The sequence below is a fragment of the Carassius gibelio genome, chromosome B15, assembly GCF_023724105.1.
Source record: "Carassius gibelio isolate Cgi1373 ecotype wild population from Czech Republic chromosome B15, carGib1.2-hapl.c, whole genome shotgun sequence".
NCBI lineage: Eukaryota > Metazoa > Chordata > Actinopteri > Cypriniformes > Cyprinidae > Carassius > Carassius gibelio.
The window spans coordinates 17,910,349-17,934,065 of NC_068410.1; the positions used below are offsets into that span (position 1 = coordinate 17,910,349).

A 23,717-nucleotide genomic window follows, 5' to 3' on the forward strand; every position below is an offset into this window, starting at 1 on the left:
GGACTGCTGCAAGCCTGGAAGGAGCTACTGCACGTGGGGCAGAGTGTAGCGCATTGGGCTTTTAGTCTCCGGTGTGAGGACATATAAAGTTTGTGGGTTCGAGTCAAAACAGATTGGTGACTTCTTGCCTTTTGTTTATCATTAAATTGCACGCTTATGCCCTCTGGCAACAGAAAGTTGTGAAAAATCTCATAAGCTGACCAGCACGTGGACCTTTGTCCTCACCGCTGGATGTTTTGATCAACCAGGTCACCCTCCCAGAGCTGTAGGGCTAGGCTTGGCGCCGTGGCTTAGTTGGTTAAAGCGTCTGTCTCGTAAACAGGAGATCCTGGGTTCAAATCCCAGCGGTGCCTTTAGCGTCCCCTGTGTGCCTCAAGCGCGTGCTTTTCTGAGATCGGACTGCAAACAGGGATAGCAAAGGCAGCAGGCGATTGCATTTCCAAACCAGATCCCGATAATGCTGACGATCTTTTGCACAGGTCAACACTTGCTGACAGGCTCTGTGGTACGATAGACAGCAAATTGGACTTCTAGACTGCCAGATGAGGCCATTCAAAGGTTAATTAATGGCACTTGGCCAACAAACCCAGAGGCTAGCTGGCCACCCCCGAATCAGTTGTCAAAAACACTCTTTTAGGCTGTGCAGAGCCTGGCCGTTGGCCTCTTATCTGGATGCTTTAATCCTCTAAGTGCCCCTCCCTGAGAGAGTGTGTTCAGGTTGGCGCCGTGGTTTAGTTGCTTAAAGCTTGTTTAGTAAATAGGACATACTGAATTCAAATCCCAGCACTGTCTTTGCTGGTAATCAAACACCACCTTGGGTTGTATGGTTTTGCTTTGCGCAATCATGCGGTAAAGAGGAGCGTCAGAGCAACATGCGATTTCATTTGCCAACCACCCCTCAGCTGCTGCCGAACAATTCTGACCCAAGTCAACAATGCAGCAGGGCGCCGTGGCTTAGCTGGTCAAAGCGCTTGTCTTGTAAACAGGAGATCCTGGGTTCGATTCCCAGCGGTGCCTTTTAACAGGTGGCTCTGCTATGTGGGTTCTTTCTGGGAAAGGAAGCCCTTACAGATACTCCGCTTTTCCAACCACATACCAATTGCAGAGACACCCACATATCTTGTCCTTCCCGCTCCCAAAATGCCTGAACTCAATTCAACGCACTGGCACAGCCAGGAAAAAAGCTCCTCACATGGCTCTGTGGCGCAATGGATAGCGCATTGGACTTCTAGACTGCCAGATGAGGCCGTTCAAAGGTTGTGGGTTCGAGTCCCACCAGAGTCGTTGCTTTTGGCTTTCTGTTAATGGCGCTTGGCCAACAAACACATACGCTCTCTGGCCACCCCTCCAGACTTATAAAAGTCGAAATCTCACTTTCTTGGAAGCTACGTGCAAGTTGGCGCCGTGGCTTAGTTGGTTAAAGCGCCTGTCTAGTAAACAGGAGATCCTGGGTTCGAATCCCAGCGGTGCCTATGCTGGTGATCAAGCGACGCCTTGGGCTGTGAGGTTTTGCTCTCCGTAAAAAAGGGGGTGCAGAGGAGTGCCAGAGCAGCATGCAATTTAATTTGCGAACCACCCCTCAGATGCTGCCGAACGATACTGGCCAGAGTCATCTCAGCGATGCAGCATGGCTCAGCTGGTCAAAGAGCTTGCCTTGCAAACACGTGATCCTTGGTTTAGGACTGCTGCAAGCCTGGAAGGAGCTGCTGCACGTGGCGCAGAGTGTAGCGCATTGGGCTATTAGTCTCCGGTGTGAGGCCATTTAAAGTTTGTGGGTTTGAGTCAAAACAGATTGGTGACTTCTTGCCTTTCGTTTATCATTAAATTGCACGCTTATGCCCTCTGGCAACAGAAAGTTGTGAAAAATGTCATAAGCTGACCAGCACGTGGACCTTTGTCCTCACCGCTGGATGTTTTGATCAACTTACTCACCCTCCCAGAGCTGTAGGGCTCTGCTTGGCGCCATGGCTTAGTTGGTTAAAGCGTCTGTCTCATAAACAGGAGATCCTGGGTTCAAATCCCAGCGGTGCCTTTAGCGTCCCCTGTGTGCCTCAAGCATGTGCTTTTCTGAGATCGGACTGCAAACAGGGATAGCAAAGGCAGCAGGCGATTGCATTTCCAAACCAGATCCTGATAATGCTGACGCTCTTTTGAACAGGTCAACACTTGCTGACAGGCTCTGTGGTACAATAGATAGCAAACTGGACTTCTAGACGGCCAGATGAGGCCATTCAAAGGTTAATTAATGGCACTTGGCCAACAAACCCAGAGGCTAGCTGGCCACCCCCGAATCAGTTGTCAAAAACACTCTTTTAGGCTGTGCAGAGCCTGGCCGTTGGCCTCTTATCTGGATGCTTTAATCCTCTAAGTGCCCCTCCCTGAGAGAGTGTGTGCAGGTTGGCGCCGTGGCTTAGTTGGTTAAAGCTTGTGTAGTAAATAGGACATACTGAATTCAAATCTCAGCACTGTCTTTGCTGGTTATCAAACACCACCTTGGGTTGTATGGTTTTGCTTTGCGCAATCATGCGGTACAGAGGAGCGTCAGAGCAACATGCAATTTAACTTGCCAACCACCCATCAGCTGCTGCCGAACAATTTTGACCCAAGTCAACAATGCAGCAGGGCGCCGTGGCTTAGCTGGTCAAAGTGCTTGTCTTGTAAACAGGAGATCCTGGGTTCGATTCCCAGCGGTGCCTTTTAACAGGTGGCTCTGCTCTGTGGGTTCTTTCTGGGAAAGGAAGCCCTGACAGATACTCCGCTTTTCCAACCACATACCAATTGCAGAGAGGCCCACATATCTTGTCCTTCCCGCTCCCCAAATACCTGAACTCAATTCAACGCACTGGAACAGCCAGGAAATAAAAAACTCCACACGTGGCTCTGTGGCGCAATGGATAGCGCATTGGACTTCTAGACTGCCAGATGAGGCCATTCAAAGGTTGTGGGTTCGAGTCCCACCAGAGTCGTTGCTTTTGGCTTTCTTTTAATGGCGCTTGGCCAACAAACACATATGCTCTCTGGCCACCCCTCCGGACTTATAAAACTCTAAATCTCACTTTCTTGGCAAGTAAATGCAAGTTGGCGCCGTGGCTTAGTTGGTTAAAGCGCATGTCTAGTAAACAGGAGATCCTGGGTTCGAATCCCAGCGGTGCCTTTGCTGGTGATCAAGTGACGCCTTGGGCTGTGAGGTTTTGCTCTCCGTAAAAAAGGGGGTGCAGAGGAGTGCCAGAGCAGCATGCAATTTAATTTGCGAACCACCCCTCAGATGCTGCCGAACAATGCTGGCCAGAGTCATCTCAGCGATGCAGCATGGCTCAGCTGGTCAAAGAGCTTGCCTTGCAAACAGGTGATCCTTGGTTTAGGACTGCTGGAAGCCTGGAAGGAGCTACTGCACGTGGGGCAGAGTGTAGCGCATTGGGCTTTTAGTCTCCGGTGTGAGGACATATAAAGTTTGTGGGTTCGAGTCAAAACAGATTGGTGACTTCTTGCCTTTTGTTTATCATTAAATTGCACGCTTATGCCCTCTGGCAACAGAAAGTTGTGAAAAATCTCATAAGCTGACCAGCACGTGGACCTTTGTCCTCACCGCTGGATGTTTTGATCAACTAGGTCACCCTCCCAGGGATGTAGGGCTAGGCTTGGCGCCGTGGCTTAGTTGGTTAAAGCGTCTGTCTCGTAAACAGGAGATCCTGGGTTCAAATTCCAGCGGTGCCTTTAGCGTCCCCTGTGTGCCTCAAGCGCGTGCTTTTCTGAGATCGGACTGCAAACAGGGATAGCAAAGGCAGCAGGCGATTGCATTTCCAAACCAGATCCCGATAATGCTGACGATCTTTTGCACAGGTCAACACTTGCTGACAGGCTCTGTGGTACGATAGACAGCAAATTGGACTTCTAGACTGCCAGATGAGGCCATTCAAAGGTTAATTAATGGCACTTGGCCAACAAACCCAGAGGCTAGCTGGCCACCCCCGAATCAGTTGTCAAAAACACTCTTTTAGGCTGTGCAGAGCCTGGCCGTTGGCCTCTTATCTGGATGCTTTAATCCTCTAAGTGCCCCTCCCTGAGAGAGTGTGTTCAGGTTGGCGCCGTGGCTTAGTTGCTTAAAGCTTGTGTAGTAAATAGGACATACTGAATTCAAATCCCAGCACTGTCTTTGCTGGTAATCAAACACCACCTTGGGTTGTATGGTTTTGCTTTGCGCAATCATGCGGTAAAGAGGAGCGTCAGAGCAACATGCGATTTCATTTGCCAACCACCCCTCAGCTGCTGCCGAACAATTCTGACCCAAGTCAACAATGCAGCAGGGCGCCGTGGCTTAGCTGCTCAAAGCGCTTGTCTTGTAAACAGGCGATCCTGGGTTCGATTCCCAGCGGTGCCTTTTAACAGGTGGCTCTGCTATGTGGGTTCTTTCTGGGAAAGGAAGCCCTTACAGATACTACGCTTTTCCAACCACATACCAATTGCAGAGACACCCACATATTTTGTCCTTCCCGCTCCCAAAATGCCTGAACTCAATTCAACGCACTGGCACAGCCAGGAAAAAAAGCTCCTCACATGGCTCTGTGGCGCAATGGATAGCGCATTGGACTTCTAGACTGCCAGATGAGGCCATTCAAAGGTTGTGGGTTCGAGTCCCACCAGAGTCGTTGCTTTTGGCTTTCTGTTAATGGCGCTTGGCCAACAAACACATACGCTCTCTGGCCACCCCTCCAGACTTATAAAACTCGAAATCTCACTTTCTTGGAAGCTATGTGCAAGTTGGCGCCGTGGCTTAGTTGGTTAAAGCGCCTGTCTAGTAAACAGGAGATCCTGGGTTCGAATCCCAGCGGTGCCTATGCTGGTGATCAAGCGATGCCTTGGGCTGTGAGGTTTTGCTCTCCGTAAAAAAGTGGGTGCAGAGGAGTGCCAGAGCAGCATGCAATTTAATTTGCGAACCACCCCTCAGATGCTGCCGAACAATGCTGGCCAGAGTCATCTCAGCGATGCAGCATGGCTCAGCTGGTCAAAGAGCTTGCCTTGCAAACAGGTGATCCTTGGTTTAGGACTGCTGCAAGCCTGGAAGGAGCTACTGCACGTGGGGCAGAGTGTAGCGCATTGGGCTTTTAGTCTCCGGTGTGAGGACATATAAAGTTTGTGGGTTCGAGTCAAAAAAGATTGGTGACTTCTTGCCTTTTGTTTATCATTAAATTGCACGCTTATGCCCTCTGGCAACAGAAAGTTGTGAAAAATCTCATAAGCTGACCAGCACGTGGACCTTTGTCCTCACCGCTGGATGTTTTGATCAACCAGGTCACCCTCCCAGAGCTGTAGGGCTAGGCTTGGCGCCGTGGCTTAGTTGGTTAAAGCGTCTGTCTCGTAAACAGGAGATCCTGGGTTCAAATCCCAGCGGTGCCTTTAGCGTCCCCTGTGTGCCTCAAGCGCGTGCTTTTCTGAGATCGGACTGCAAACAGGGATAGCAAAGGCAGCAGGCGATTGCATTTCCAAACCAGATCCCGATAATGCTGACGATCTTTTGCACAGGTCAACACTTGCTGACAGGCTCTGTGGTACGATAGACAGCAAATTGGACTTCTAGACTGCCAGATGAGGCCATTCAAAGGTTAATTAATGGCACTTGGCCAACAAACCCAGAGGCTAGCTGGCCACCCCCGAATCAGTTGTCAAAAACACTCTTTTAGGCTGTGCAGAGCCTGGCCGTTGGCCTCTTATCTGGATGCTTTAATCCTCTAAGTGCCCCTCCCTGAGAGAGTGTGTTCAGGTTGGCGCCGTGGCTTAGTTGCTTAAAGCTTGTGTAGTAAATAGGACATACTGAATTCAAATCCCAGCACTGTCTTTGCTGGTAATCAAACACCACCTTGGGTTGTATGGTTTTGCTTTGCGCAATCATGCGGTAAAGAGGAGCGTCAGAGCAACATGCGATTTCATTTGCCAACCACCCCTCAGCTGCTGCCGAACAATTCTGACCCAAGTCAACAACGCAGCAGGGCGCCGTGGCTTAGCTGGTCAAAGCGCTTGTCTTGTAAACAGGCGATCCTGGGTTCGATTCCCAGCGGTGCCTTTTAACAGGTGGCTCTGCTATGTGGGTTCTTTCTGGGAAAGGAAGCCCTTACAGATACTCCGCTTTTCCAACCACATACCAATTGCAGAGACACCCACATATCTTGTCCTTCCCGCTCCCAAAATGCCTGAACTCAATTCAACGCACTGGCACAGCCAGGAAAAATAGCTCCTCACATGGCTCTGTGGCGCAATGGATAGCGCATTGGACTTCTAGACTGCTAGATGAGGCCATTCAAAGGTTGTGGGTTCGAGTCCCACCAGAGTCGTTGCTTTTGGCTTTCTGTTAATGGCGCTTGGCCAACAAACACATACGCTCTCTGGCCACCCCTCCGGACTTATAAAACTCTAAATCTCACTTTCTTGGCAGGTACATGCAAGTTGGCACCGTGGCTTAGTTGGTTAAAGCGCCTGTCTAGTAAACAGGAGATCCTGGGTCCGTATCCTAGCGGTGCCTTTGCTGGTGATCAAGTGACGCCTTGGGCTGTGAGGTTTTGCTCTCCGTAAAAAAGGGGGTGCAGAGGAGTGCCAGAGCAGCATGCAATTTAATTTGCGAACCACCCCTCAGATGCTGCCGAACGATACTGGCCAGAGTCATCTCAGCGATGCAGCATGGCTCAGCTGGTCAAAGAGCTTGCCTTGCAAACACGTGATCCTTGGTTTAGGACTGCTGCAAGCCTGGAAGGAGCTGCTGCACGTGGCGCAGAGTGTAGCGCATTGGGCTATTAGTCTCCGGTGTGAGGCCATTTAAAGTTTGTGGGTTTGAGTCAAAACAGATTGGTGACTTCTTGCCTTTCGTTTATCATTAAATTGCACGCTTATGCCCTCTGGCAACAGAAAGTTGTGAAAAATGTCATAAGCTGACCAGCACGTGGACCTTTGTCCTCACCGCTGGATGTTTTGATCAACTTACTCACCCTCCCAGAGCTGTAGGGCTCTGCTTGGCGCCATGGCTTAGTTGGTTAAAGCGTCTGTCTCATAAACAGGAGATCCTGGGTTCAAATCCCAGCGGTGCCTTTAGCGTCCCCTGTGTGCCTCAAGCATGTGCTTTTCTGAGATCGGACTGCAAACAGGGATAGCAAAGGCAGCAGGCGATTGCATTTCCAAACCAGATCCTGATAATGCTGACGCTCTTTTGAACAGGTCAACACTTGCTGACAGGCTCTGTGGTACAATAGATAGCAAACTGGACTTCTAGACGGCCAGATGAGGCCATTCAAAGGTTAATTAATGGCACTTGGCCAACAAACCCAGAGGCTAGCTGGCCACCCCCGAATCAGTTGTCAAAAACACTCTTTTAGGCTGTGCAGAGCCTGGCCGTTGGCCTCTTATCTGGATGCTTTAATCCTCTAAGTGCCCCTCCCTGAGAGAGTGTGTGCAGGTTGGCGCCGTGGCTTAGTTGGTTAAAGCTTGTGTAGTAAATAGGACATACTGAATTCAAATCTCAGCACTGTCTTTGCTGGTTATCAAACACCACCTTGGGTTGTATGGTTTTGCTTTGCGCAATCATGCGGTACAGAGGAGCGTCAGAGCAACATGCGATTTAACTTGCCAACCACCCATCAGCTGCTGCCGAACAATTTTGACCCAAGTCAACAATGCAGCAGGGCGCCGTGGCTTAGCTGGTCAAAGTGCTTGTCTTGTAAACAGGAGATCCTGGGTTCGATTCCCAGCGGTGCCTTTTAACAGGTGGCTCTGCTCTGTGGGTTCTTTCTGGGAAAGGAAGCCCTGACAGATACTCCGCTTTTCCAACCACATACCAATTGCAGAGAGGCCCACATATCTTGTCCTTCCCGCTCCCCAAATACCTGAACTCAATTCAACGCACTGGAACAGCCAGGAAATAACAAACTCCACACGTGGCTCTGTGGCGCAATGGATAGCGCATTGGACTTCTAGACTGCCAGATGAGGCCATTCAAAGGTTGTGGGTTCGAGTCCCACCAGAGTCGTTGCTTTTGGCTTTCTTTTAATGGCGCTTGGCCAACAAACACATATGCTCTCTGGCCACCCCTCCGGACTTATAAAACTCTAAATCTCACTTTCTTGGCAAGTAAATGCAAGTTGGCGCCGTGGCTTAGTTGGTTAAAGCGCTTGTCTAGTAAACAGGAGATCCTGGGTTCGAATCCCAGCGGTGCCTTTGCTGGTGATCAAGTGACGCCTTGGGCTGTGAGGTTTTGCTCTCCGTAAAAAAGGGGGTGCAGAGGAGTGCCAGAGCAGCATGCAATTTAATTTGCGAACCACCCCTCAGATGCTGCCGAACAATGCTGGCCAGAGTCATCTCAGCGATGCAGCATGGCTCAGCTGGTCAAAGAGCTTGCCTTGCAAACAGGTGATCCTTGGTTTAGGACTGCTGCAAGCCTGGAAGGAGCTACTGCACGTGGGGCAGAGTGTAGCGCATTGGGCTTTTAGTCTCCGGTGTGAGGACATATAAAGTTTGTGGGTTCGAGTCAAAACAGATTGGTGACTTCTTGCCTTTTGTTTATCATTAAATTGCACGCTTATGCCCTCTGGCAACAGAAAGTTGTGAAAAATCTCATAAGCTGACCAGCACGTGGACCTTTGTCCTCACCGCTGGATGTTTTGATCAACTAGGTCACCCTCCCAGGGCTGTAGGGCTAGGCTTGGCGCCGTGGCTTAGTTGGTTAAAGCGTCTGTCTCGTAAACAGGAGATCCTGGGTTCAAATTCCAGCGGTGCCTTTAGCGTCCCCTGTGTGCCTCAAGCGCGTTCTTTTCTGAGATCGGACTGCAAACAGGGATAGCAAAGGCAGCAGGCGATTGCATTTCCAAACCAGATCCTGATAATGCTGACGCTCTTTTGAACAGGTCAACACTTGCTGACAGGCTCTGTGGTACAATAGATAGCAAACTGGACTTCTAGACGGCCAGATGAGGCCATTCAAAGGTTAATTAATGGCACTTGGCTAACAAACCCAGAGGCTAGCTGGCCACCCCCGAATCATTTGTCAAAAACACTCTTTTAGGCTGTGCAGAGCCTGGCCGTTGGCCTCTTATCTGGATGCTTAAATCCTCTAAGTGCCCCTCCCTGAGAGAGTGTGTGCAGGTTGGCGCCGTGGCTTAGTTGCTTAAAGCTTGTGTAGTAAATAGGACATACTGAATTCAAATCCCAGCACTGTCTTTGCTGGTAATCAAACACCACCTTGGGTTGTATGGTTTTGCTTTGCGCAATCATGCGGTAAAGAGGAGCGTCAGAGCAACATGCGATTTCATTTGCCAACCACCCCTCAGCTGCTGCCGAACAATTCTGACCCAAGTCAACAATGCAGCAGGGCGCCGTGGCTTAGCTGGTCAAAGCGCTTGTCTTGTAAACAGGCGATCCTGGGTTCGATTCCCAGCGGTGCCTTTTAACAGGTGGCTCTGCTATGTGGGTTCTTTCTGGGAAAGGAAGCCCTTACAGATACTCCGCTTTTCCAACCACATACCAATTGCAGAGACACCCACATATCTTGTCCTTCCCGCTCCCAAAATGCCTGAACTCAATTCAACGCACTGGCACAGCCAGGAAAAAAAGCTCCTCACATGGCTCTGTGGCACAATGGATAGCGCATTGGACTTCTAGACTGCCAGATGAGGCCATTCAAAGGTTTTGGGTTCGAGTCCCACCAGAGTCGTTGCTTTTGGCTTTCTGTTAATGGCGCTTGGCCAACAAACACATACGCTCTCTGGCCACCCCTCCAGACTTATAAAACTCGAAATCTCACTTTCTTGGAAGCTACGTGCAAGTTGGCGCCGTGGCTTAGTTGGTTAAAGCGCCTGTCTAGTAAACAGGAGATACTGGGTTCAAATCCCAGCGGTGCCTATGCTGGTGATCAAGTGACTCCTTGGGCTGTGAGGTTTTGCTCTCAAAAAGGGGGTGCAGAGGAGTGCCAGAGCAGCATGCAATTTAATTTGCTAACCACCCCTCAGATGCTGCCGAACAATGCTGGCCAGAGTCATCTCAGCGATGCAGCATGGCTCAACTGGTCAAAGAGCTTGCCTTGCAAACAGGTGATCCTTGGTTTAGGACTGCTGCAAGCCTGGAAGGAGCTACTGCACGTGGGGCAGAGTGTAGCGCATTGGGCTTTTAGTCTCCGGTGTGAGGACATATAAAGTTTGTGGGTTCGAGACAAAACAGATTGGTGACTTCTTGCCTTTTGTTTATCATTAAATTGCACGCTTATGCCCTCTGGCAACAGAAAGTTGTGAAAAATCTCATAAGCTGACCAGCACGTGGACCTTTGTCCTCACCTCTGGATGTTTTGATCAACTAGGTCACCCTCCCAGAGCTCTAGGGCTAGGCTTGGCGCCGTGGCTTAGTTGGTTAAAACGTCTGTCTCATAAACAGGAGATCCTGGGTTCAAATCCCAGCTGTGCCTTTAGCATCCCCTGTGTGCCTCAAGCGCGTGCTTTTCTGAGATCGGACTGCAAACAGGGATAGCAAAGGCAGCAGGCGATTGCATTTCTAAACAAGATCCTGATAATGCTGACGATATCTTGCACGGGTCAACACTTGCTGAAAGGCTCTGTGGTACGATAGACAGCAAATTGGGCTTCTAGACTGCCAGATGAGGCCATTCAAAGGTTAATTAATGGCACTTGGCCAACAAACCCAAAGGCTAGCCAAACCCAGAGGCTAGCTGGCCACCCCCGAATCAGTTGTCAAAAACACTCTTTTAGGCTGTGCAGAGCCTGGCCGTTGGCCTCTTATCTGGATGCTTTAATCCTCTAAGTGCCCCTCCCTGAGAGAGTGTGTTCAGGTTGGCGCCGTGGCTTAGTTGCTTAAAGCTTGTGTAGTAAATAGGACATACTGAATTCAAATCCCAGCACTGTCTTTGCTGGTAATCAAACACCACCTTGGGTTGTATGGTTTTGCTTTGCGCAATCATGCGGTAAAGAGGAGCGTCAGAGCAACATGCGATTTCATTTGCCAACCACCCCTCAGCTGCTGCCGAACAATTCTGACCCAAGTCAACAATGCAGCAGGGCGCCGTGGCTTAGCTGGTCAAAGCGCTTGTCTTGTAAACAGGCGATCCTGGGTTCGATTCCCAGCGGTGCCTTTTAACAGGTGGCTCTGCTATGTGGGTTCTTTCTGGGAAAGGAAGCCCTAACAGATACTCCGCTTTTCCAACCACATACCAATTGCAGAGACGCCCACATATCTTGTCCTTCCCGCTCCCAAAATGCCTGAACTCAATTCAACGCACTGGCACAGCCAGGAAAAAAAGCTCCTCACATGGCTCTGTGGCGCAATGGATAGCGCATTGGACTTCTAGACTGCCAGATGAGGCCATTCAAAGGTTTTGGGTTCGAGTCCCACCAGAGTCGTTGCTTTTGGCTTTCTGTTAATGGCGCTTGGCCAACAAACACATACGCTCTCTGGCCACCCCTCCAGACTTATAAAACTCGAAATCTCACTTTCTAGGAAGCTACGTGCAAGTTGGCGCCGTGGCTTAGTTGGTTAAAGCGCCTGTCTAGTAAACAGGAGATCCTGGGTTCGAATCCCAGCGGTGCCTATGCTGGTGATCAAGTGACGCCTTGGGCTGTGAGTTTTTGCTCTCCGTAAAAAAGGGGGTGCAGAGGAGTGCCAGAGCAGCATGCAATTTAATTTGCGAACCACCCCTCAGATGCTGCCGAACAATGCTGGCCAGAGTCATCTCAGCGATGCAGCATGGCTCAGCTGGTCAAAGAGCTTGCCTTGCAAACAGGTGATCCTTGGTTTAGTAATGCTGCAAGCCTGGAAGGAGCTACTGCACGTGGGGCAGAGTGTAGCGCATTGGGCTTTTAGTCTCCGGTGTGAGGACATATAAAGTTTGTGGGTTCGAGTCAAAACAGATTGGTGACTTCTTGCCTTTTGTTTATCATTAAATTGCACGCTTATGCCCTCTGGCAACAGAAAGTTGTGAAAAATCTCATAAGCTGACCAGCACGTGGACCTTTGTCCTCACCGCTGGATGTTTTGATCAACTAGTTCACCCTCCCAGAGCTGAAGGGCTAGGCTTGGCGCCGTGGCTTAGTTGGTTAAAGCATCTGTCTCGTAAACAGGAGATCCTGGATTCAAATCCCAGCGGTGCCTTTAGCGTCCCCTGTGTGCCTCAAGCGCGTGCTTTTCTGAGATCGGACTGCAAACAGGGATAGCAAAGGCAGCAGGCGATTGCATTTCCAAACCAGAATTTGATAATGCTGACGATCTTTTGCACAGGTCAACACTTGCTGACAGGCTCTGTGGTACGATAGACAGCAAATTGGACTTCTAGACTGCCAGATGAGGCCATTCAAAGGTTAATTAATGGCACTTGGCCAACAAACCCAGAGGCTAGCCAAACCCAGAGGCTAGCTGGCCACCCCCGAATCAGTTGTCAAAAACACTCTTTTAGGCTGTGCAGAGCCTGGCCGTTGGCCTCTTATCTGGATGCTTTAATCCTCTAAGTGCCCCTCCCTGAGAGAGTGTGTTCAGGTTGGCGCCGTGGCTTAGTTGCTTAAAGCTTGTGTAGTAAATAGGACATACTGAATTCAAATCCCAGCACTGTCTTTGCTGGTAATCAAACACCACCTTGGGTTGTATGGTTTTGCTTTGCGCAATCATGCGGTAAAGAGGAGCGTCAGAGCAACATGCGATTTCATTTGCCAACCACCCCTCAGCTGCTGCCGAACAATTCTGACCCAAGTCAACAATGCAGCAGGGCGCCGTGGCTTAGCTGGTCAAAGCGCTTGTCTTGTAAACAGGAGATCCTGGGTTCGATTCCCAGCGGTGCCTTTTAACAGGTGGCTCTGCTATGTGGGTTATTTCTGGGAAAGGAAGACCTTACAGATACTCCGCTTTTCCAACCACATACCAATTGCAGAGACACCCACATATAAATGGTAAATGGTAAATGGACTGCATTTATATAGCGCTTTCAACAGACCACATGGCCATCCAAAGCGCTTTACAATTTGCCTCACATTCACCCATCCACTCACTCATTCACACACCGACGGCGGTGTCTGCCATACAAGGCGCCATCCAGCTCGTCAGGAGCAGCTGGGGTTAGGTGTCTTGCTCAAGGACACCTCGACACTTGGTCAGGTGGAGCCGGGGATCGAACCACCAACCTTCCGGTTTGTAGACAACCTACATGAACCACTGAGCCACTGCCGCCCCCAAACCCCATATCTTGTCCTTCCCGCTCCCAAAATGCCTGAACTCAATTCAACGCACTGGCACAGCCAGGAAAAAAAGCTCCTCACATGGCTCTGTGGCGCAATGGATAGCGCATTGGACTTCTAGACTGCCAGATGAGGTCATTCAAAGGTTGTGGGTTCGAGTCCCACCAGAGTCGTTGCTTTTGGCTTTCTGTTAATGGCGCTTGGCCAACAAACACATACGCTCTCTGGCCACCCCTCCGGACTTATAAAACTCTAAATCTCACTTTCTTGGCAGGTACATGCAAGTTGGCGCCGTGGCTTAGTTGGTTAAAGCGCCTGTCTAGTAAACAGGAGATCCTGGGTCCGTATCCTAGCGGTGCCTTTGCTGGTGATCAAGTGACGCCTTGGGCTGTGAGGTTTTGCTCTCCGTAAAAAAGGGGGTGCAGAGGAGTGCCAGAGCAGCATGCAATTTAATTTGCGAACCACCCCTCAGATGCTGCCGAACGATACTGGCCAGAGTCATCTCAGCGATGCAGCATGGCTCAGCTGGTCAAAGAGCTTGCCTTGCAAACACGTGATCCTTGGTTTAGGACTGCTGCAAGCCTGGAAGGAGCTGCTGCACGTGGCGCAGAGTGTAGCGAATTGGGCTATTAGTCTCCGGTGTGAGGCCATTTAAAGTTTGTGGGTTTGAGTCAAAACAGATTGGTGACTTCTTGCCTTTCGTTTATCATTAAATTGCACGCTTATGCCCTCTGGCAACAGAAAGTTGTGAAAAATGTCATAAGCTGACCAGCACGTGGACCTTTGTCCTCACCGCTGGATGTTTTGATCAACTTACTCAACCTCCCAGAGCTGTAGGGCTCTGCTTGGCGCCATGGCTTAGTTGGTAAAAGCGTCTGTCTCATAAACAGGAGATCCTGGGTTCAAATCCCAGCGGCTAGCTGGCCACCCCCGAATCAGTTGTCAAAAACACTCTTTTAGGCTGTGCAGAGCCTGGCCGTTGGCCTCTTATCTGGATGCTTTAATCCTCTAAGTGCCCCTCCCTGAGAGAGTGTGTTCAGGTTGGCGCCGTGGCTTAGTTGCTTAAAGCTTGTGTAGTAAATAGGACATACTGAATTCAAATCCCAGCACTGTCTTTGCTGGTAATCAAACACCACCTTGGGTTGTATGGTTTTGCTTTGCGCAATCATGCGGTAAAGAGGAGCGTCAGAGCAACATGCGATTTCATTTGCCAACCACCCCTCAGCTGCTGCCGAACAATTCTGACCCAAGTCAACAATGCAGCAGGGCGCCGTGGCTTAGCTGGTCAAAGCGCTTGTCTTGTAAACAGGCGATCCTGGGTTCGATTCCCAGCGGTGCCTTTTAACAGGTGGCTCTGCTATGTGGGTTCTTTCTGGGAAAGGAAGCCCTTACAGATACTCCGCTTTTCCAACCACATACCAATTGCAGAGACGCCCACATATCTTGTCCTTCCCGCTCCCAAAATGCCTGAACTCAATTCAACGCACTGGCACAGCCAGGAAAAAAAGCTCCTCACATGGCTCTGTGGCGCAATGGATAGCGCATTGGACTTCTAGACTGCCAGATGAGGCCATTCAAAGGTTTTGGGTTCGAGTCCCACCAGAGTCGTTGCTTTTGGCTTTCTGTTAATGGCGCTTGGCCAACAAACACATACGCTCTCTGGCCACCCCTCCAGACTTATAAAACTCGAAATCTCACTTTCTTGGAAGCTACGTGCAAGTTGGCGCCGTGGCTTAGTTGGTTAAAGCGCCTGTCTAGTAAACAGGAGATCCTGGGTTCGAATCCCAGCGGTGCCTATGCTGGTGATCAAGTGACGCCTTGGGCTGTGAGGTTTTGCTCTCCGTAAAAAAGGGGGTGCAGAGGAGTGCCAGAGCAGCATGCAATTTAATTTGCGAACCACCCCTCAGATGCTGCCGAACAATGCTGGCCAGAGTCATCTCAGCGATGCAGCATGGCTCAGCTGTTCAAAGAGCTTGCCTTGCAAACAGGTGATCCTTGGTTTAGTAATGCTGCAAGCCTGGAAGGAGCTACTGCACGTGGGGCAGAGTGTAGCGCATTGGGCTTTTAGTCTCCGGTGTGAGGACATATAAAGTTTGTGGGTTCGAGTCAAAACAGATTGGTGACTTCTTGCCTTTTGTTTATCATTAAATTGCACGCTTATGCCCTCTGGCAACAGAAAGTTGTGAAAAATCTCATAAGCTGACCAGCACGTGGACCTTTGTCCTCACCGCTGGATGTTTTGATCAACTAGTTCACCCTCCCAGAGCTGAAGGGCTAGGCTTGGCGCCGTGGCTTAGTTGGTTAAAGCATCTGTCTCGTAAACAGGAGATCCTGGATTCAAATCCCAGCGGTGCCTTTAGCGTCCCCTGTGTGCCTCAAGCGCGTGCTTTTCTGAGATCGGACTGCAAACAGGGATAGCAAAGGCAGCAGGCGATTGCATTTCCAAACCAGAATCTGATAATGCTGACGATCTTTTGCACAGGTCAACACTTGCTGACAGGCTCTGTGGTACGATAGACAGCAAATTGGACTTCTAGACTGCCAGATGAGGCCATTCAAAGGTTAATTAATGGCACTTGGCCAACAAACCCAGAGGCTAGCCAAACCCAGAGGCTAGCTGGCCACCCCCGAATCAGTTGTCAAAAACACTCTTTTAGGCTGTGCAGAGCCTGGCCGTTGGCCTCTTATCTGGATGCTTTAATCCTCTAAGTGCCCCTCCCTGAGAGAGTGTGTTCAGGTTGGCGCCGTGGCTTAGTTGCTTAAAGCTTGTGTAGTAAATAGGACATACTGAATTCAAATCCCAGCACTGTCTTTGCTGGTAATCAAACACCACCTTGGGTTGTATGGTTTTGCTTTGCGCAATCATGCGGTAAAGAGGAGCGTCAGAGCAACATGCGATTTCATTTGCCAACCACCCCTCAGCTGCTGCCGAACAATTCTGACCCAAGTCAACAATGCAGCAGGGCGCCGTGGCTTAGCTGGTCAAAGCGCTTGTCTTGTAAACAGGAGATCCTGGGTTCGATTCCCAGCGGTGCCTTTTAACAGGTGGCTCTGCTATGTGGGTTATTTCTGGGAAAGGAAGCCCTTACAGATACTCCGCTTTTCCAACCACATACCAATTGCAGAGACACCCACATATAAATGGTAAATGGACTGCATTTATATAGCGCTTTCAACAGACCACATGGCCATCCAAAGCGCTTTACAATTTGCCTCACATTCACCCATCCACTCACTCATTCACACACCGACGGCGGTGTCTGCCATACAAGGCGCCATCCAGCTCGTCAGGAGCAGCTGGGGTTAGGTGTCTTGCTCAAGGACACCTCGACACTTGGTCAGGTGGAGCCGGGGATCGAACCACCAACCTTCCGGTTTGTAGACAACCTACATGAACCACTGAGCCACTGCCGCCCCCAAACCCCATATCTTGTCCTTCCCGCTCCCAAAATGCCTGAACTCAATTCAACGCACTGGCACAGCCAGGAAAAAAAGCTCCTCACATGGCTCTGTGGCGCAATGGATAGCGCATTGGACTTCTAGACTGCCAGATGAGGCCATTCAAAGGTTGTGGGTTCGAGTCCCACCAGAGTCGTTGCTTTTGGCTTTCTTTTAATGGCGCTTGGCCAACAAACACATATGCTCTCTGGCCACCCCTCCGGACTTATAAAACTCTAAATCTCACTTTCTTGGCAAGTAAATGCAAGTTGGCGCCGTGGCTTAGTTGGTTAAAGCGCCTGTCTAGTAAACAGGAGATCCTGGGTTCGAATCCCAGCGGTGCCTTTGCTGGTGATCAAGTGACGCCTTGGGCTGTGAGGTTTTGCTCTCCGTAAAAAAGGGGGTGCAGAGGAGTGCCAGAGCAGCATGCAATTTAATTTGCGAACCACCCCTCAGATGCTGCCGAACAATGCTGGCCAGAGTCATCTCAGCGATGCAGCATGGCTCAGCTGGTCAAAGAGCTTGCCTTGCAAACAGGTGATCCTTGGTTTAGGACTGCTGCAAGCCTGGAAGGAGCTACTGCACGTGGGGCAGAGTGTAGCGCATTGGGCTTTTAGTCTCCGGTGTGAGGACATATAAAGTTTGTGGGTTCGAGTCAAAACAGATTGGTGACTTCTTGCCTTTTGTTTATCATTAAATTGCACGCTTATGCCCTCTGGCAACAGAAAGTTGTGAAAAATCTCATAAGCTGACCAGCACGTGGACCTTTGTCCTCACCGCTGGATGTTTTGATCAACTAGGTCACCCTCCCAGGGCTGTAGGGCTAGGCTTGGCGCCGTGGCTTAGTTGGTTAAAGCGTCTGTCTCGTAAACAGGAGATCCTGGGTTCAAATTCCAGCGGTGCCTTTAGCGTCCCCTGTGTGCCTCAAGCGCGTTCTTTTCTGAGATCGGACTGCAAACAGGGATAGCAAAGGCAGCAGGCGATTGCATTTCCAAACCAGATCCTGATAATGCTGACGCTCTTTTGAACAGGTCAACACTTGCTGACAGGCTCTGTGGTACGATAGATAGCAAACTGGACTTCTAGACGGCCAGATGAGGCCATTCAAAGGTTAATTAATGGCACTTGGCTAACAAACCCAGAGGCTAGCTGGCCACCCCCGAATCATTTGTCAAAAACACTCTTTTAGGCTGTGCAGAGCCTGGCCGTTGGCCTCTTATCTGGATGCTTAAATCCTCTAAGTGCCCCTCCCTGAGAGAGTGTGTGCAGGTTGGCGCCGTGGCTTAGTTGCTTAAAGCTTGTGTAGTAAATAGGACATACTGAATTCAAATCCCAGCACTGTCTTTGCTGGTAATCAAACACCACCTTGGGTTGTATGGTTTTGCTTTGCGCAATCATGCGGTAAAGAGGAGCGTCAGAGCAACATGCGATTTCATTTGCCAACCACCCCTCAGCTGCTGCCGAACAATTCTGACCCAAGTCAACAATGCAGCAGGGCGCCGTGGCTTAGCTGGTCAAAGCGCTTGTCTTGTAAACAGGCGATCCTGGGTTCGATTCCCAGCGGTGCCTTTTAACAGGTGGCTCTGCTATGTGGGTTCTTTCTGGGAAAGGAAGCCCTTACAGATACTCCGCTTTTCCAACCACATACCAATTGCAGAGACACCCACATATCTTGTCCTTCCCGCTCCCAAAATGCCTGAACTCAATTCAACTCACTGGCACAGCCAGGAAAAAAAGCTCCTCACATGGCTCTGTGGCGCAATGGATAGCGCATTGGACTTCTAGACTGCCAGATGAGGCCATTCAAAGGTTGTGGGTTCGAGTCCCACCAGAGTCGTTGCTTTTGGCTTTCTGTTAATGGCGCTTGGCCAACAAACACATACGCTCTCTGGCCACCCCTCCAGACTTATAAAACTCGAAATCTCACTTTCTTGGAAGCTACGTGCAAGTTGGCGCCGTGGCTTAGTTGGTTAAAGCGCCTGTCTAGTAAACAGGAGATCCTGGGTTCAAATCCCAGCGGTGCCTATGCTGGTGATCAAGTGACTCCTTGGGCTGTGAGGTTTTGCTCTCAAAAAGGGGGTGCAGAGGAGTGCCAGAGCAGCATGCAATTTAATTTGCTAACCACCCCTCAGATGCTGCCGAACAATGCTGGCCAGAGTCATCTCAGCGATGCAGCATGGCTCAACTGGTCAAAGAGCTTGCCTTGCAAACAGGTGATCCTTGGTTTAGGACTGCTGCAAGCCTGGAAGGAGCTACTGCACGTGGGGCAGAGTGTAGCGCATTGGGCTTTTAGTCTCCGGTGTGAGGACATATAAAGTTTGTGGGTTCGAGACAAAACAGATTGGTGACTTCTTGCCTTTTGTTTATCATTAAATTGCACGCTTATGCCCTCTGGCAACAGAAAGTTGTGAAAAATCTCATAAGCTGACCAGCACGTGGACCTTTGTCCTCACCTCTGGATGTTTTGATCAACTAGGTCACCCTCCCAGAGCTCTAGGGCTAGGCTTGGCGCCGTGGCTTAGTTGGTTAAAACGTCTGTCTGATAAACAGGAGATCCTGGGTTCAAATCCCAGCTGTGCCTTTAGCGTCCCCTGTGTGCCTCAAGCGCGTGCTTTTCTGAGATCGGACTGCAAACAGGGATAGCAAAGGCAGCAGGCGATTGCATTTCTAAACCAGATCCTGATAATGCTGACGATATCTTGCACGGGTCAACACTTGCTGACAGGCTCTGTGGTACGATAGACAGCAAATTGGGCTTCTAGACTGCCAGATGAGGCCATTCAAAGGTTAATTAATGGCACTTGGCCAACAAACCCAGAGGCTAGCCAAACCCAGAGGCTAGCTGGCCACCCCCGAATCAGTTGTCAAAAACACTCTTTTAGGCTGTGCAGAGCCTGGCCGTTGGCCTCTTATCTGGATGCTTTAATCCTCTAAGTGCCCCTCCCTGAGAGAGTGTGTTCAGGTTGGCGCCGTGGCTTAGTTGCTTAAAGCTTGTGTAGTAAATAGGACATACTGAATTCAAATCCCAGCACTGTCTTTGCTGGTAATCAAACACCACCTTGGGTTGTATGGTTTTGCTTTGCGCAATCATGCGGTAAAGAGGAGCGTCAGAGCAACATGCGATTTCATTTGCCAACCACCCCTCAGCTGCTGCCGAACAATTCTGACCCAAGTCAACAATGCAGCAGGGCGCCGTGGCTTAGCTGGTCAACGCGCTTGTCTTGTAAACAGGAGATCCTGGGTTCGATTCCCAGCGGTGCCTTTTAACAGGTGGCTCTGCTATGTGGGTTCTTTCTGGGAAAGGAAGCCCTTACAGATACTCCGCTTTTCCAACCACATACCAATTGCAGAGACGCCCACATATCTTGTCCTTCCCGCTCCCAAAATGCCTGAACTCAATTCAACGCACTGGCACAGCCAGGAAAAAAAGCTCCTCACATGGCTCTGTGGCGCAATGGATAGCGCATTGGACTTCTAGACTGCCAGATGAGGCCATTCAAAGGTTGTGGGTTCGAGTCCCACCAGAGTCGTTGCTTTTGGCTTTCTGTTAATGGCGCTTGGCCAACAAACACATACGCTCTCTGGCCACCCCTCCAGACTTATAAAACTCGAAATCTCACTTTCTTGGAAGCTATGTGCAAGTTGGCGCCGTGGCTTAGTTGGTTAAAGCACCTGTCTAGTAAACAGGAGATCCTGGGTTCGAATCCCAGCGGTGCCTATGCTGGTGATCAAGTGACGCCTTGGGCTGTGAGGTTTTGCTCTCCGTAAAAAAGGGGGTGCAGAGGAGTGCCAGAGCAGCATGCAATTTAATTTGCGAACCACCCCTCAGATGCTGCCGAACAATGCTGGCCAGAGTCATCTCAGCGATGCAGCATGGCTCAGCTGGTCAAGGAGCTTGCCTTGCAAACAGGTGATCCTTGGTTTAGTACTGCTGCAAGCCTGGAAGGAGCTACTGCACGTGGGGCAGAGTGTAGCGCATTGGGCTTTTAGTCTCCGGTGTGAGGACATATAAAGTTTGTGGGTTCGAGTCAAAACAGATTGGTGACTTCTTGCCTTTTGTTTATCATTAAATTGCACGCTTATGCCCTCTGGCAACAGAAAGTTGTGAAAAATCTCATAAGCTGACCAGCACGTGGACCTTTGTCCTCACCGCTGGATGTTTTGATCAACTAGTTCACCCTCCCAGAGCTGAAGGGCTAGGCTTGGCGCCGTGGCTTAGTTGGTTAAAGCATCTGTCTCGTAAACAGGAGATCCTGGATTCAAATCCCAGCGGTGCCTTTAGCGTCCCCTGTGTGCCTCAAGCGCGTGCTTTTCTGAGATCGGACTGCAAACAGGGATAGCAAAGGCAGCAGGCGATTGCATTTCCAAACCAGAATCTGATAATGCTGACGATCTTTTGCACAGGTCAACACTTGCTGACAGGCTCTGTGGTACGATAGACAGCAAATTGGACTTCTAGACTGCCAGATGAGGCCATTCAAAGGTTAATTAATGGCACTTGGCCAACAAACCCAGAGGCTAGCCAAACCCAGAGGCTAGCTGGCCACCCCCGAATCAGTTGTCAAAAACACTCTTTTAGGCTGTGCAGAGCCTGGCCGTTGGCCTCTTATCTGGATGCTTTAATCCTCTAAGTGCCCCTCCCTGAGAGAGTGTGTTCAGGTTGGCGCCGTGGCTTAGTTGCTTAAAGCTTGTGTAGTAAATAGGACATACTGAATTCAAATCCCAGCACTGTCTTTGCTGGTAATCAAACACCACCTTGGGTTGTATGCTTTTGCTTTGCGCAATCATGCGGTAAAGAGGAGCGTCAGAGCAACATGCGATTTCATTTGCCAACCACCCCTCAGCTGCTGCCGAACAATTCTGACCCAAGTCAACAATGCAGCAGGGCGCCGTGGCTTAGCTGGTCAAAGCGCTTGTCTTGTAAACAGGAGATCCTGGGTTCGATTCCCAGCGGTGCCTTTTAACAGGTGGCTCTGCTATGTGGGTTATTTCTGGGAAAGGAAGCCCTTACAGATACTCCGCTTTTCCAACCACATACCAATTGCAGAGACACCCACATATAAATGGTAAATGGTAAATGGACTGCATTTATATAGCGCTTTCAACAGACCACATGGCCATCCAAAGCGCTTTACAATTTGCCTCACATTCACCCATCCACTCACTCATTCACACACCGACGGCGGTGTCTGCCATACAAGGCGCCATCCAGCTCGTCAGGAGCAGCTGGGGTTAGGTGTCTTGCTCAAGGACACCTCGACACTTGGTCAGGTGGAGCCGGGGATCGAACCACCAACCTTCCGGTTTGTAGACAACCTACATGAACCACTGAGCCACTGCCGCCCCCAAACCCCATATCTTGTCCTTCCCGCTCCCAAAATGCCTGAACTCAATTCAACGCACTGGCACAGCCAGGAAAAAAAGCTCCTCACATGGCTCTGTGGCGCAATGGATAGCGCATTGGACTTCTAGACTGCCAGATGAGGCCATTCAAAGGTTGTGGGTTCGAGTCCCACCAGAGTCGTTGCTTTTGGCTTTCTTTTAATGGCGCTTGGCCAACAAACACATATGCTCTCTGGCCACCCCTCCGGACTTATAAAACTCTAAATCTCACTTTCTTGGCAAGTAAATGCAAGTTGGCGCCGTGGCTTAGTTGGTTAAAGCGCCTGTCTAGTAAACAGGAGATCCTGGGTTCGAATCCCAGCGGTGCCTTTGCTGGTGATCAAGTGACGCCTTGGGCTGTGAGGTTTTGCTCTCCGTAAAAAAGGGGGTGCAGAGGAGTGCCAGAGCAGCATGCAATTTAATTTGCGAACCACCCCTCAGATGCTGCCGAACAATGCTGGCCAGAGTCATCTCAGCGATGCAGCATGGCTCAGCTGGTCAAAGAGCTTGCCTTGCAAACAGGTGATCCTTGGTTTAGGACTGCTGCAAGCCTGGAAGGAGCTACTGCACGTGGGGCAGAGTGTAGCGCATTGGGCTTTTAGTCTCCGGTGTGAGGACATATAAAGTTTGTGGGTTCGAGTCAAAACAGATTGGTGACTTCTTGCCTTTTGTTTATCATTAAATTGCACGCTTATGCCCTCTGGCAACAGAAAGTTGTGAAAAATCTCATAAGCTGACCAGCACGTGGACCTTTGTCCTCACCGCTGGATGTTTTGATCAACTAGGTCACCCTCCCAGGGCTGTAGGGCTAGGCTTGGCGCCGTGGCTTAGTTGGTTAAAGCGTCTGTCTCGTAAACAGGAGATCCTGGGTTCAAATTCCAGCGGTGCCTTTAGCGTCCCCTGTGTGCCTCAAGCGCGTTCTTTTCTGAGATCGGACTGCAAACAGGGATAGCAAAGGCAGCAGGCGATTGCATTTCCAAACCAGATCCTGATAATGCTGACGCTCTTTTGAACAGGTCAACACTTGCTGACAGGCTCTGTGGTACGATAGATAGCAAACTGGACTTCTAGACGGCCAGATGAGGCCATTCAAAGGTTAATTAATGGCACTTGGCTAACAAACCCAGAGGCTAGCTGGCCACCCCCGAATCATTTGTCAAAAACACTCTTTTAGGCTGTGCAGAGCCTGGCCGTTGGCCTCTTATCTGGATGCTTAAATCCTCTAAGTGCCCCTCCCTGAGAGAGTGTGTGCAGGTTGGCGCCGTGGCTTAGTTGCTTAAAGCTTGTGTAGTAAATAGGACATACTGAATTCAAATCCCAGCACTGTCTTTGCTGGTAATCAAACACCACCTTGGGTTGTATGGTTTTGCTTTGCGCAATCATGCGGTAAAGAGGAGCGTCAGAGCAACATGCGATTTCATTTGCCAACCACCCCTCAGCTGCTGCCGAACAATTCTGACCCAAGTCAACAATGCAGCAGGGCGCCGTGGCTTAGCTGGTCAAAGCGCTTGTCTTGTAAACAGGCGATCCTGGGTTCGATTCCCAGCGGTGCCTTTTAACAGGTGGCTCTGCTATGTGGGTTCTTTCTGGGAAAGGAAGCCCTTACAGATACTCCGCTTTTCCAACCACATACCAATTGCAGAGACACCCACATATCTTGTCCTTCCCGCTCCCAAAATGCCTGAACTCAATTCA

General features: G+C 50.2%; 49 non-coding genes across 49 annotated transcripts; all 49 read left to right on the top strand.

Moving 5' to 3' along the window:
- Positions 1–279: 279 nt before the first annotated feature.
- Positions 280–353, top strand: trnat-cgu (transfer RNA threonine (anticodon CGU)). Its single transcript has one exon. It is a non-coding gene; the product is annotated as a tRNA-Thr (tRNA).
- Positions 354–943: 590 nt separating this feature from the next.
- On the top strand, positions 944–1,017 carry trnat-ugu (transfer RNA threonine (anticodon UGU)). Its single transcript has one exon. It is a non-coding gene; the product is annotated as a tRNA-Thr (tRNA).
- Positions 1,018–1,194: 177 nt separating this feature from the next.
- On the top strand, positions 1,195–1,284 carry trnar-ucu (transfer RNA arginine (anticodon UCU)). The gene is given in 2 exon segments: positions 1,195–1,231; positions 1,249–1,284. It is a non-coding gene; the product is annotated as a tRNA-Arg (tRNA).
- A 114-nt stretch (positions 1,285–1,398) lies between these two features.
- On the top strand, positions 1,399–1,472 carry trnat-agu (transfer RNA threonine (anticodon AGU)). Its single transcript has one exon. It is a non-coding gene; the product is annotated as a tRNA-Thr (tRNA).
- Positions 1,473–2,622: 1,150 nt separating this feature from the next.
- Positions 2,623–2,696, top strand: trnat-ugu (transfer RNA threonine (anticodon UGU)). The gene has a single exon. It is a non-coding gene; the product is annotated as a tRNA-Thr (tRNA).
- A 180-nt stretch (positions 2,697–2,876) lies between these two features.
- trnar-ucu (transfer RNA arginine (anticodon UCU)) lies at positions 2,877–2,966 on the top strand. The gene is given in 2 exon segments: positions 2,877–2,913; positions 2,931–2,966. It is a non-coding gene; the product is annotated as a tRNA-Arg (tRNA).
- A 114-nt stretch (positions 2,967–3,080) lies between these two features.
- On the top strand, positions 3,081–3,154 carry trnat-agu (transfer RNA threonine (anticodon AGU)). The gene has a single exon. It is a non-coding gene; the product is annotated as a tRNA-Thr (tRNA).
- Positions 3,155–3,640: 486 nt separating this feature from the next.
- trnat-cgu (transfer RNA threonine (anticodon CGU)) lies at positions 3,641–3,714 on the top strand. Its single transcript has one exon. It is a non-coding gene; the product is annotated as a tRNA-Thr (tRNA).
- Positions 3,715–4,304: 590 nt separating this feature from the next.
- Positions 4,305–4,378, top strand: trnat-ugu (transfer RNA threonine (anticodon UGU)). Its single transcript has one exon. It is a non-coding gene; the product is annotated as a tRNA-Thr (tRNA).
- A 178-nt stretch (positions 4,379–4,556) lies between these two features.
- Positions 4,557–4,646, top strand: trnar-ucu (transfer RNA arginine (anticodon UCU)). Its single transcript is given in 2 exon segments — positions 4,557–4,593; positions 4,611–4,646. It is a non-coding gene; the product is annotated as a tRNA-Arg (tRNA).
- Positions 4,647–4,760: 114 nt separating this feature from the next.
- trnat-agu (transfer RNA threonine (anticodon AGU)) lies at positions 4,761–4,834 on the top strand. The gene has a single exon. It is a non-coding gene; the product is annotated as a tRNA-Thr (tRNA).
- Positions 4,835–5,320: 486 nt separating this feature from the next.
- On the top strand, positions 5,321–5,394 carry trnat-cgu (transfer RNA threonine (anticodon CGU)). Its single transcript has one exon. It is a non-coding gene; the product is annotated as a tRNA-Thr (tRNA).
- A 590-nt stretch (positions 5,395–5,984) lies between these two features.
- On the top strand, positions 5,985–6,058 carry trnat-ugu (transfer RNA threonine (anticodon UGU)). Its single transcript has one exon. It is a non-coding gene; the product is annotated as a tRNA-Thr (tRNA).
- A 178-nt stretch (positions 6,059–6,236) lies between these two features.
- Positions 6,237–6,326, top strand: trnar-ucu (transfer RNA arginine (anticodon UCU)). The gene is given in 2 exon segments: positions 6,237–6,273; positions 6,291–6,326. It is a non-coding gene; the product is annotated as a tRNA-Arg (tRNA).
- Positions 6,327–6,440: 114 nt separating this feature from the next.
- Positions 6,441–6,514, top strand: trnat-agu (transfer RNA threonine (anticodon AGU)). Its single transcript has one exon. It is a non-coding gene; the product is annotated as a tRNA-Thr (tRNA).
- Positions 6,515–7,664: 1,150 nt separating this feature from the next.
- Positions 7,665–7,738, top strand: trnat-ugu (transfer RNA threonine (anticodon UGU)). The gene has a single exon. It is a non-coding gene; the product is annotated as a tRNA-Thr (tRNA).
- Positions 7,739–7,918: 180 nt separating this feature from the next.
- trnar-ucu (transfer RNA arginine (anticodon UCU)) lies at positions 7,919–8,008 on the top strand. The gene is given in 2 exon segments: positions 7,919–7,955; positions 7,973–8,008. It is a non-coding gene; the product is annotated as a tRNA-Arg (tRNA).
- A 114-nt stretch (positions 8,009–8,122) lies between these two features.
- Positions 8,123–8,196, top strand: trnat-agu (transfer RNA threonine (anticodon AGU)). Its single transcript has one exon. It is a non-coding gene; the product is annotated as a tRNA-Thr (tRNA).
- Positions 8,197–8,682: 486 nt separating this feature from the next.
- On the top strand, positions 8,683–8,756 carry trnat-cgu (transfer RNA threonine (anticodon CGU)). Its single transcript has one exon. It is a non-coding gene; the product is annotated as a tRNA-Thr (tRNA).
- A 590-nt stretch (positions 8,757–9,346) lies between these two features.
- Positions 9,347–9,420, top strand: trnat-ugu (transfer RNA threonine (anticodon UGU)). Its single transcript has one exon. It is a non-coding gene; the product is annotated as a tRNA-Thr (tRNA).
- A 382-nt stretch (positions 9,421–9,802) lies between these two features.
- On the top strand, positions 9,803–9,876 carry trnat-agu (transfer RNA threonine (anticodon AGU)). The gene has a single exon. It is a non-coding gene; the product is annotated as a tRNA-Thr (tRNA).
- A 1,163-nt stretch (positions 9,877–11,039) lies between these two features.
- On the top strand, positions 11,040–11,113 carry trnat-ugu (transfer RNA threonine (anticodon UGU)). The gene has a single exon. It is a non-coding gene; the product is annotated as a tRNA-Thr (tRNA).
- Positions 11,114–11,291: 178 nt separating this feature from the next.
- Positions 11,292–11,381, top strand: trnar-ucu (transfer RNA arginine (anticodon UCU)). The gene is given in 2 exon segments: positions 11,292–11,328; positions 11,346–11,381. It is a non-coding gene; the product is annotated as a tRNA-Arg (tRNA).
- A 114-nt stretch (positions 11,382–11,495) lies between these two features.
- On the top strand, positions 11,496–11,569 carry trnat-agu (transfer RNA threonine (anticodon AGU)). The gene has a single exon. It is a non-coding gene; the product is annotated as a tRNA-Thr (tRNA).
- Positions 11,570–12,055: 486 nt separating this feature from the next.
- trnat-cgu (transfer RNA threonine (anticodon CGU)) lies at positions 12,056–12,129 on the top strand. Its single transcript has one exon. It is a non-coding gene; the product is annotated as a tRNA-Thr (tRNA).
- Positions 12,130–12,736: 607 nt separating this feature from the next.
- Positions 12,737–12,810, top strand: trnat-ugu (transfer RNA threonine (anticodon UGU)). The gene has a single exon. It is a non-coding gene; the product is annotated as a tRNA-Thr (tRNA).
- A 475-nt stretch (positions 12,811–13,285) lies between these two features.
- trnar-ucu (transfer RNA arginine (anticodon UCU)) lies at positions 13,286–13,375 on the top strand. Its single transcript is given in 2 exon segments — positions 13,286–13,322; positions 13,340–13,375. It is a non-coding gene; the product is annotated as a tRNA-Arg (tRNA).
- A 114-nt stretch (positions 13,376–13,489) lies between these two features.
- Positions 13,490–13,563, top strand: trnat-agu (transfer RNA threonine (anticodon AGU)). Its single transcript has one exon. It is a non-coding gene; the product is annotated as a tRNA-Thr (tRNA).
- A 905-nt stretch (positions 13,564–14,468) lies between these two features.
- On the top strand, positions 14,469–14,542 carry trnat-ugu (transfer RNA threonine (anticodon UGU)). Its single transcript has one exon. It is a non-coding gene; the product is annotated as a tRNA-Thr (tRNA).
- Positions 14,543–14,720: 178 nt separating this feature from the next.
- On the top strand, positions 14,721–14,810 carry trnar-ucu (transfer RNA arginine (anticodon UCU)). Its single transcript is given in 2 exon segments — positions 14,721–14,757; positions 14,775–14,810. It is a non-coding gene; the product is annotated as a tRNA-Arg (tRNA).
- Positions 14,811–14,924: 114 nt separating this feature from the next.
- Positions 14,925–14,998, top strand: trnat-agu (transfer RNA threonine (anticodon AGU)). Its single transcript has one exon. It is a non-coding gene; the product is annotated as a tRNA-Thr (tRNA).
- A 486-nt stretch (positions 14,999–15,484) lies between these two features.
- trnat-cgu (transfer RNA threonine (anticodon CGU)) lies at positions 15,485–15,558 on the top strand. The gene has a single exon. It is a non-coding gene; the product is annotated as a tRNA-Thr (tRNA).
- A 607-nt stretch (positions 15,559–16,165) lies between these two features.
- trnat-ugu (transfer RNA threonine (anticodon UGU)) lies at positions 16,166–16,239 on the top strand. The gene has a single exon. It is a non-coding gene; the product is annotated as a tRNA-Thr (tRNA).
- Positions 16,240–16,707: 468 nt separating this feature from the next.
- Positions 16,708–16,797, top strand: trnar-ucu (transfer RNA arginine (anticodon UCU)). The gene is given in 2 exon segments: positions 16,708–16,744; positions 16,762–16,797. It is a non-coding gene; the product is annotated as a tRNA-Arg (tRNA).
- A 114-nt stretch (positions 16,798–16,911) lies between these two features.
- On the top strand, positions 16,912–16,985 carry trnat-agu (transfer RNA threonine (anticodon AGU)). Its single transcript has one exon. It is a non-coding gene; the product is annotated as a tRNA-Thr (tRNA).
- A 486-nt stretch (positions 16,986–17,471) lies between these two features.
- Positions 17,472–17,545, top strand: trnat-cgu (transfer RNA threonine (anticodon CGU)). Its single transcript has one exon. It is a non-coding gene; the product is annotated as a tRNA-Thr (tRNA).
- Positions 17,546–18,135: 590 nt separating this feature from the next.
- trnat-ugu (transfer RNA threonine (anticodon UGU)) lies at positions 18,136–18,209 on the top strand. The gene has a single exon. It is a non-coding gene; the product is annotated as a tRNA-Thr (tRNA).
- A 178-nt stretch (positions 18,210–18,387) lies between these two features.
- trnar-ucu (transfer RNA arginine (anticodon UCU)) lies at positions 18,388–18,477 on the top strand. The gene is given in 2 exon segments: positions 18,388–18,424; positions 18,442–18,477. It is a non-coding gene; the product is annotated as a tRNA-Arg (tRNA).
- A 114-nt stretch (positions 18,478–18,591) lies between these two features.
- trnat-agu (transfer RNA threonine (anticodon AGU)) lies at positions 18,592–18,665 on the top strand. The gene has a single exon. It is a non-coding gene; the product is annotated as a tRNA-Thr (tRNA).
- A 482-nt stretch (positions 18,666–19,147) lies between these two features.
- trnai-gau (transfer RNA isoleucine (anticodon GAU)) lies at positions 19,148–19,221 on the top strand. The gene has a single exon. It is a non-coding gene; the product is annotated as a tRNA-Ile (tRNA).
- A 607-nt stretch (positions 19,222–19,828) lies between these two features.
- trnat-ugu (transfer RNA threonine (anticodon UGU)) lies at positions 19,829–19,902 on the top strand. The gene has a single exon. It is a non-coding gene; the product is annotated as a tRNA-Thr (tRNA).
- Positions 19,903–20,080: 178 nt separating this feature from the next.
- On the top strand, positions 20,081–20,170 carry trnar-ucu (transfer RNA arginine (anticodon UCU)). Its single transcript is given in 2 exon segments — positions 20,081–20,117; positions 20,135–20,170. It is a non-coding gene; the product is annotated as a tRNA-Arg (tRNA).
- Positions 20,171–20,284: 114 nt separating this feature from the next.
- On the top strand, positions 20,285–20,358 carry trnat-agu (transfer RNA threonine (anticodon AGU)). The gene has a single exon. It is a non-coding gene; the product is annotated as a tRNA-Thr (tRNA).
- A 486-nt stretch (positions 20,359–20,844) lies between these two features.
- trnat-cgu (transfer RNA threonine (anticodon CGU)) lies at positions 20,845–20,918 on the top strand. The gene has a single exon. It is a non-coding gene; the product is annotated as a tRNA-Thr (tRNA).
- Positions 20,919–21,525: 607 nt separating this feature from the next.
- Positions 21,526–21,599, top strand: trnat-ugu (transfer RNA threonine (anticodon UGU)). The gene has a single exon. It is a non-coding gene; the product is annotated as a tRNA-Thr (tRNA).
- A 475-nt stretch (positions 21,600–22,074) lies between these two features.
- On the top strand, positions 22,075–22,164 carry trnar-ucu (transfer RNA arginine (anticodon UCU)). The gene is given in 2 exon segments: positions 22,075–22,111; positions 22,129–22,164. It is a non-coding gene; the product is annotated as a tRNA-Arg (tRNA).
- A 114-nt stretch (positions 22,165–22,278) lies between these two features.
- trnat-agu (transfer RNA threonine (anticodon AGU)) lies at positions 22,279–22,352 on the top strand. The gene has a single exon. It is a non-coding gene; the product is annotated as a tRNA-Thr (tRNA).
- A 486-nt stretch (positions 22,353–22,838) lies between these two features.
- Positions 22,839–22,912, top strand: trnat-cgu (transfer RNA threonine (anticodon CGU)). Its single transcript has one exon. It is a non-coding gene; the product is annotated as a tRNA-Thr (tRNA).
- Positions 22,913–23,502: 590 nt separating this feature from the next.
- On the top strand, positions 23,503–23,576 carry trnat-ugu (transfer RNA threonine (anticodon UGU)). Its single transcript has one exon. It is a non-coding gene; the product is annotated as a tRNA-Thr (tRNA).
- The last annotated feature ends 141 nt before the right edge of the window (positions 23,577–23,717 follow it).